At 47.0% G+C, this 8645-nt stretch overlaps 1 long non-coding RNA gene across 1 annotated transcript; it reads right to left on the bottom strand.

Moving 5' to 3' along the window:
* Nucleotides 1-2955: 2955 nt before the first annotated feature.
* Nucleotides 2956-6898, bottom strand: LOC103161879. Its single transcript, XR_003483064.2, has 4 exons — nt 6793-6898; nt 5021-6103; nt 4048-4236; nt 2956-3321 (listed from the first exon to the last, which is right to left on the bottom strand). It is a non-coding gene; the product is annotated as an uncharacterized LOC103161879 (long non-coding RNA).
* Between the last annotated feature and the right edge of the window lie 1747 nt (nt 6899-8645).

The following is an 8645-nucleotide window of genomic DNA, read 5'->3' as shown; positions in this document are numbered from 1 at the left end:
AAAAAAAAAAAAAAAAAGATCAATCTTCTCTCCTTTGGGACAAGCTGGCTTCCAACTTGCTGTGTAGCCAAAGGTGACTTTGAACTCCTGCACCACCACATCTGGTTTATGTGGTGCTGGTAATGGAACCCAAGACTGTGTGCATTCGAGGCCCATGCTCGACCAAATGAGCCACATCCCCAGCCATTCAACTTTGCAATGAATGAAACTGTCTGTTGAATGAAAATGGATTTTTACGAGGTAGACAAATGGTGCTGCTAGAAAGATTTTAGGGAGCTGCAGTGGCACAGTCAGCTAGTGCATGGTATTTAGATGAAATATTTAAAACCTGGGAGCTAGAAAAATGGACCCAGGTTCGGTTCCTAGTACCTACCTACACTGTAGATCACAACTGTCCAGAACTCCAGTTCCAGGCGATCTGGCGCCCTCTTCTGGCCTCTTGGGGCACTGAACACACATGGTGCACTGACATACATGAGAGTAAAACACTAACACATAGGTCTAAAACAATTTAAAGTATTGTTGACAGTAAAATATCAACCCATGAGTGGGCAAAAAAAAATGCAAACCAAATATCTGATAAAAAGTCAATCCTAGAGCACACAGAAAGTTCTTTTCTTTTAAATAATATATTTTTATTTTATGTGCATTGGTGTTTTGCCTACATGTATGTCTGTGTGAGGATGCCAGATTCCTGGAACTGGAATTATAGACCATTGTGAGTTGCCTTGTGGGATCTGGGAATTGAACTCAGGACCTCTGGAAGGGCAGCCAGTGCTCTTAACCTCTGAGCCATCCCTCCAGCCCCCAGAAAATTCTTAAAACTTAACGACAAAAAATAATAATAAAATTTTGAGTCAAAACTGGTCAAAAGTCCAGGCACAGTAGAGTGCACCTATACTCTCAATATTCCAGAGACTGAGGCAGGAGACTGAGAGTTCTAGTCCAGCCTGGGCTACTTAGATACATTGTCTCAACGACACAAAAATAGATGAACAACAAAATGGGCAAAGACTTGAACAGACAGTTCTCCAAAGAGGAAAGAATATGCAGAAGTCTGGTAAGCCCAGTCTGCATCCGTAACCATTAGGGAGATGGAGTCACAGCTTCAGTGAAGGCTGGGCCTGCGTCAGTGGGTAGAGTGCTTTACCCAGTATGATCCCAGCACTGCAACAACCTGGCACGGTGGTACACACCTGTGATCCCAGCACTCAGGAGATGGAGGCAGGAGGACCAGAAGTTTCAGATCATCCTAGGTTCCAGGCCAAGCCTGGGTTACATGACAATGTCAGAGAGAGAGGCAGGGGTGGAGGGTGGAGGAACCTCAATGAGGCAAGTCCTAATATCTGCTCTCTAAAAGCCCACACCCATGCACTATGGCAGCAGGAATACTAAATAGCACAAGCACTTTAGAAAACAGTATGGAAAATGCTTTAAAAGTTAAAAATATCTCTCTGAGTTCGAGACCAGCCTGGTCTACAAGAGCTAGTTGCAGGACAGCCTCCAAAGCCACAGAGAAACCCTGTCTCAAAAAACAAAAGAAAACAAAACAAAAATAGTTAAACCTAGCAGGGCATTGGTGACATTTGTATTAATCCCAGCACTCGGGAGGCAGAGGCAGGAGAATCTCTGTGAGTTCGAGGCCAGCCTGGTCTACAGAATGAGTTCCAGGACAGTCAGGCCTGTCTCTAACACAGAAACCCTGTCTTGAAAAACAAAAACAAAAACAACAAAAAAGGTGGTTGGTGGTAGCACTAGGGAGTCGGAGGCAAGTGGATCTCTGTGAGTTCAAGGCCAGTCTGGTCTACAGAATGAGTTCAGGACAGCGAGGGCTGCACAGAGAAACTCTGTCTGTCTGAAAAAACAAAACAAAAAAAAATTAAAACTAGAATTACCATAGGATCCTCAATCTCACTTCTGACCAACCTTAAAGCAAGACCTTCAAGAGGTAAGTGTTTTCTCATACCAAGAGTGGCACAAACGCAACAACAAAAATGTAGAAGCAGCCCAGGAGCCACCAATGGGTGAATGGAAATGTAAAATGTGGAACATTGCTCAGCCTTGATAAAGGAGACAGTTCTGGTACATGCTACAGTGCAGATGAGCCTTAGGACTGGAGGCTAGGTGAAGCAAGCCAGTTACAGGACAAAGTCTGTGTGGCTCTGCTTATTCTGAGATGCTTTTATAGAACGGGCCTGGGGGGCTTCGGGCAGAGGAATGGCGAGTCAAGAGTCAGAGCTCTGAAAGTGATAGTGATATGGCATTAGAAAAGCGGCTGAGTGTGGTGGCACATGGCTACAATCCCAGCACTTGGGAGGTAGAGGCAGGAAGATCAGGAGTTCAAGATCAGCCTTGGCTACATAGAAAGTTCAAGGACAACCTGAGCTACTAAGACCTTGTCTCAAAAAAACCCCCAGGGGCCTCAGGAGATGGCTCAGGCAGTAAAGTGATTCCCACTGGAGCTTGAGAATCTATTTCCATCCTTAGCAGCCAGGTCAGAGCAGAATGCAGTGATGGCCTTGCAACCCCAGCTCGGGGAAGTTGGAGACTAGTGGATTCCTGGAGCTCACTGGGAGCCAGCCTAGCTAAATCAATGAGCTCCAGTTTCAGTGGGAGACCTGTCTCAAAAGAGAAGGTTGAAAACACGCTGGGGGCCCGACTCAGTAACGTACTACCTGCTCTCACAGAGGACCTGAGTTTACTTCCCAGCACCCATGTCAGGTGGCTCATAACCACCTGTGGCTACAGCTCCAGAGGGTCCCACATCCTCTTCTGGTCTCCACCGGTACCTACACCCCTGTGGCATACAGATGCACAAAAAAAAAAAAAAAAAAAAAAAAAACTTTTTAAAAAATTGAATAAGAGGAAGGACCAGTGAGATGGCTTTGCCAGGCAAACTTGACCTCTTCCAAACCATGTAAAGTGGAAGGAGAGAATGGATTCCACAGAGTTACCCTCTGATCTCCATTCTCACACCATGGTGTCATCGTGGCCCACCATGCACATATACATACATACATACATACATACATACATACAAAAAATGAGTGAAATACAGTACTTTAAAAATAAGGTAGCAGTGAGGCAGTGGTGGTGCACGCCTTTAATCCCAGCACTTGGAGGTAGAGACAGGCAGATCTCTGTGAGTTCGAGGCCAGACCGGTCTACAGAGCTACAAAGAGAGACCCTTTCTCGAAAAATTAAAAAAAAAAATCAAAAAACGAAAATAAAAAACCAAAAAGGGTATCAAATCATGGAGAAAGATGCCTGGTGTCAACTTCTGGCTTCCACACATGCGCACACTCCCCAACATATGTACACCTATATAAGGATACAAAAAAAGGGAAAACATCACAAACGCAGTTGATACTGCTGAATTACATTAACACAGTAAACATGATCAATTTCGTATTGTGTGTTTCCTACATTGAACCATTGGAAACAAAATCAATTCCCAAAAGGAGGATTAGCAAACCCAACTTCATCTATGCAGCAAGTTTGTCACGGCTGACATTCTCTGCCCCTGCTGCCTCCCCAGATGTCTGTAATCTTGGTGGGACAGTAAGATCTGAGGACAGCTGTGACAAAGCCTACCAGAAGGCAGTCCCCCAGGAGGCCCGCATCTGATCTAAGAATTAAGGCTGGATGGGACCAGGTCCCCTCCTGTCCCTTAGCTGGGATGTAGCCTTCATTAGAGAAACTTGGGACCAAAGTCTTCTTTACCCTTTCCAAAGGCTTCGTGAGCTCAGAGAATGACAAAGGCCTGTAGTGGCAGCAGTGGCCTTTATGAGTAAGTGGGCCTGGGGAGTGATCTACAAAGCGGTGGGCTGATGGCAGCAGGACAGGCTGGGTGGCAGGGGTTCTGTGTTCTGGGAAATAATGATATCTCCTGCCATGCCCTCTGGTCATTTTTGCTTCATAGTTTAAGATGCAGTCACGGGCAACAGCCTTTGGGGGTGAATTTGGTGTCCCAGACATTTTCTGCCACAGCAGGAGCTCCTGGCTGTTTGCAAGGAGCCAAGGTCACTTTGGGAAAGGCAAGCATACCTCTGTCCCTGATGGAGAGGCATGAGCATGATTGTCACTTCTCTGGCTCCCTTGGAGACCCTCTGCCACACTCAGGCTTGCCTTCAGGGCAATGGCACAAACAGCTTGAAGAGAGTAAAAAGGCGCTGGAGTCTCTGCCTTCTGTGACCTCAGCCAGGCCAGTTACCCAGTCTGTGCTTTGTTCTTCACCTGGAAAACAGGGACAGGCTCCCTCTCATTAAAGAGAGTGAACATTTGTGAATGGGATTTGTAAGGGTCATCTCACTATGAACCACCCAGCCCACAGCTCCTGTAGTGCCCAGTGAAGTCCCAGGTCCTGCCAGGCAGATTTCTGAGAGATCTCCCCAAGACTGGGCCCCCAGCAGTCCTGCTAAACGTTCACACTAGCCTGATAGCAGGATTGTTGGAGTCAGACTATCTAGCTGTATGGAGCCCATTGCGCATCTCTTACCCGTTTGGTGCCTTGGTTTCTCTATCTGTAAAATGCAGAAAGGGTCTGGCAATATAGCTCAGTCCACAAATGGCTGCCCCAGAAGCATGCTGATCCCCCAGCACTCACAAAAAAAAAAAAAAAAAAAAAAAAAAAAAAAAAAAGCCAGGCATGGTGGTGCATGACTGTAACCCCAGGGTTGGGCTGGGGCAATGGCAGAGAGAGAGTCAGGTCCCTGCAGATTATTGGCCAGCCAGCCTAACTGATTTCAGAAGCTCCAGGGTCAGTGAAGGATCCTATGTTAAAAAATAAAAGTGGAACAAGATGTCTCAGTGTGTAAAGGCAGTTGCTGTCAAGCCCGACTCCCTGGAAGAAGAGAACCAACTCCCCCAATTTGTCCTTTGACTATGCAAACATGAACACACACTAATAAATAGATGTAATTTACAAACAAATAAATAAAAGTGGAGAATTATTGAGGAGCCACCAGCTGATGAGTTTTGGCCTCCAGACACAAACACATACCTGCACACATGTACATACCCACACTAGCAAATTTACACACCCATCCCCATAAACAAAGCAAAACAGGAAAGGGCAGTGAGGTCCCATCTTCACGGGGTTGCTGCGGCTGTGCACTTGAGTCTTCCAGTAATCCCCATGGTGCCGCCATTGAAGCTGGAGAGAGGTTGCACCACCTGCTCCGGTGACAGCATTAGTAAGTTGTACAGCTGGGATTAAAGCCAAAATACTTAAATTCAGAGTCCTTGCTCTCAGATACCCTGTTCTGCCTCAATGTGAGTCCTTAGGTTCCACATTCAAACCATAGCTCCCGACCACATCTGGCCTCCTGAGGCTATCTGAGTCACCGTCTTTCCCTAGGAAGCCCAAACCCTGTTCCTGCCTGTGACTCATTCCTTTCCAGCCAGCTACCAGCATCTGTGATTAAGTGACCCCTGTATGGAATCGTCAGGCTGATCTATCACTTCCTCTGCAGCCTGCTGTCCCCTTCCAGTTCAGACCTCCAGTGATACCTTGTTTCCACTTTAAAGTGTGGGCTTGTATAGGGCAGAGCAAATGTGCTCTCTTCTCATCCCTTGACCTCACATGGCCACAGGCTAGGGATCCATGTCATGGGGTGGGAGGCCCGAGGGCTGGGGTCTCCTTAGGAATAGCTAATGCCACTGTTTTCCAAACCCTCTCACTTACCTCAGGAAGAATTGAGTGCATGTCAGGAGTCTATGGGGAGTTGGAAGTGAGGAAAGTGGGGACAGGGCTCGGGATCTGTCCCATGTTTGAAATGTCCTATGAAACAGGGATGGGTCCCTTTGGGCTCAGCCTAGACTCCCAGTGTTTGGGGTCAGTAAGAAACATGTTTTTTTCAGGCCCCAGAGTAAACCTTGGAGAATGTGGCTGGTTTGAGGGCTATTTTTTTTTTTTTTTTAAAGATTAGAGGCTGGAGAGATGGCTCAGGGGTTAAGAGGTTTACTGTTCTTGCAGAGGACCCGGGTTTAGTTCCCAGAACCCACAATGTGGCTCACAATAGTCTGTACCTCCCATTCCAGAGGATCTGATGTCCTCTTCTGGTCTCCAAGGATACTGCAAGCTTGTAGTTCATATAAACTCCTATAGGCACACATGTATATATAAATGAAGAAATTGAAAACTTTTAACTATATTTATTATTACTGTGTGTATGTATCATGTGTGTATTCAACAAGTGTGGGTAGTTGAAGGCTTGTGTATGCTATGGCAGGCATGTGGAGGTCAGTTTTCTCCTTCCACTGAGAGTTCTGGAGACCCAGCTCATGTCATCAGGCTTTGTGGCTAGCATTTTAACCTGCTGAGTCACTTTCCCAGTGACAAGAGCTGTTTTGGAGTATGATCTGACCTGGCTGCTCTGGGGGACTAGGAAGGAGGCACATGTTCCCATCTACAGAACTTTAATCATGTTCACACACACACACACACACACACACACACACACACACACACACACACAAGCCCCCTCTGGAGACTAGTTGAGATGGGAATTCACTGTAAGCAGGCAGCTGACTAGAGGAGGCTTTGCCCAGCAGGAAGTGGGCAGATAAGGTTGTAGTCTTTTTTTGTTTGTTTGTTTGTTTTTGTTTTGTTTTCTGAGACAGGGTTTCTCTGTGTAGCCCTGGCTGTCCTAGAACTTGCTCTGTAGACCAGGTTGTAGTCTTAGAGGAGCATCCCTGAGCTCATACAAGTCTCTGTCAAGTCTCTGTCTCTCTCTCTCCTCTCTCTCCCACACTGTCCTTAAATTTACTATGTAGCCAAGAATGACCTACCTGATACTCCTGTCTCTTATAGCCACATACCACCATGCCCAGATTATTCCACACTGTAGATCAAACCCAGGCCCTCATGCATGCTAGGCAAGAGTGTTCCACCGAGTGAGCTACTTGGCCTGTTTCAGTATCTGAAGATTCTAGTAAAGGAGGCTGGACAGATGACTCAGCTGGTAAAGTCCCTGCTACAGAAGCCTGAAGGCCTGAGTTTGTATCCCTAGCATCATGTAAAAACCCAGGTGTGGTGGCACTTGCCAGTAACCCCACTGTTGGGGGTGGAAGGAGGGGTTGGGCAGAGACAGGAAGGTCCCTGAATCTCATTGGCCAACAAGCCCAGCCAAATCTACAGTGAGAATCCCTGTCTCAAAAGAAGGTGGGATCGATAGAGGAAGATACTTTACAATTGACCTCTGGCCTCCCTGTAGATACATGGATGTACACACACACCCCACACAGGAAAGAGTCTAGGTGACTGAACGCATTGAGATTGTGTAAGAGGTGGGAAAGATGGGTGAATTGACTGTCCTAAAGAGGCAGCCACTGGGCAGGAGTGAGTCATTGCTGCCTACAGTGAGCCCAACACAGCTCTTCCTGAGCATCTATGGACACTCTTGTTTTGTTTTGTTTTTTAGAGACATGGTCTCACTAATGTAGCTCTGGCTGTCCTAGAGCTCTACAGATCTGCCTGCCTCTGCCTCCCAAGTTCTGGGATTGAAGGCATGCACCACTATGCCAGGATTCTATGGATACTCTTTTTTTTTTTTAAGATTTTATTTATTTATTATGCATATAACATTCTGCTTCCATGTATATCTGCACACCAGAAGAGGGCACCAGATCTCATAACAGATGGTTGTGAGCCACCATGTGGTTGCTGGGAATTGAACTCAGGGCCTCTAGAAGAGCAGTCAGTGCTCTTAACCTCTGAGCCATCTCTCCAGCCCCCTAAGGATACTCTTAACAGGCCCTTCAGCCATGTCCTCAGATTCTGTTCCAGGCACTGGGCTTAGGCAGGCCAAATGAGACACAGTATATCCCAGCAGTATGAGTTTCAATGTATGAATTTGAACATCAGCTCCTCAAATTAGCTATTAAGCAACCTGAAACCTCTCTGTGTTTCGGTATCACTGTCTGCAACACAGGCATGGTGGCAGTGGCATAGGGTTTTCTTGGGATTTTGTGAGGCTTTAGTAAGACACTTCTGGTCAGTGCCTAGTATGACAGTGCCATCTCACGAGAGCTTCTCTCCTTGTCACATGCCTCCTGTTAACCCCACAAAAGTCACTTCCCTCCATGATTCTGTTTTCAAATTTGAAAAATAGTGTGTGGGTACAGCTGACTAGTGGCTGCAGTTATGGTGGGTGGTAGGTGGGCTTTCGACAGGAGAGACCCAAGGATGGAGTCACCTGAGGCTGACAAACTAGCTCAGGGACAGAAACAAGAAGAGGTAGCTCACAGGGCTTCCCACCTGCCCTGTGCTGTCCCATTTTCCAGCCAGAGAGCTTCCCTAACCTGGCCCCCATTTTTAGATTCACCCTGGGTACAGGAGGAAGCAGATGGCATTGAGAGTTGGTGCCAGGCACATATGAAGGGTCACTCAGGCAAGGTTCCAGGGCCCTCCCTTGCTGTATCCAAATCTGGGCTGTTCAGGTTCAGACCCATTTCACAGACAAGAAGGGATGTTTCCCAAAGCCTAGGCTCCAAAGAGAACATCTGAAGAACCCCAGGCTCCCCACCAAACTCCCTTGGTGTAGAAAGCAGACATACCTGGATCTGCCTAGGGACAAAAGACCCACATGTGGGAAACCAGCTCCTGGACCTCAAAAATGCATGAGGGCTCAGTGGGTAAAGGT

The sequence above is a fragment of the Cricetulus griseus genome, chromosome 2 (genome assembly GCF_003668045.3).
Source record: "Cricetulus griseus strain 17A/GY chromosome 2, alternate assembly CriGri-PICRH-1.0, whole genome shotgun sequence".
Classification (NCBI taxonomy): domain Eukaryota; kingdom Metazoa; phylum Chordata; class Mammalia; order Rodentia; family Cricetidae; genus Cricetulus; species Cricetulus griseus.
This window is presented reverse-complemented; position numbering and strand designations above follow the sequence as displayed.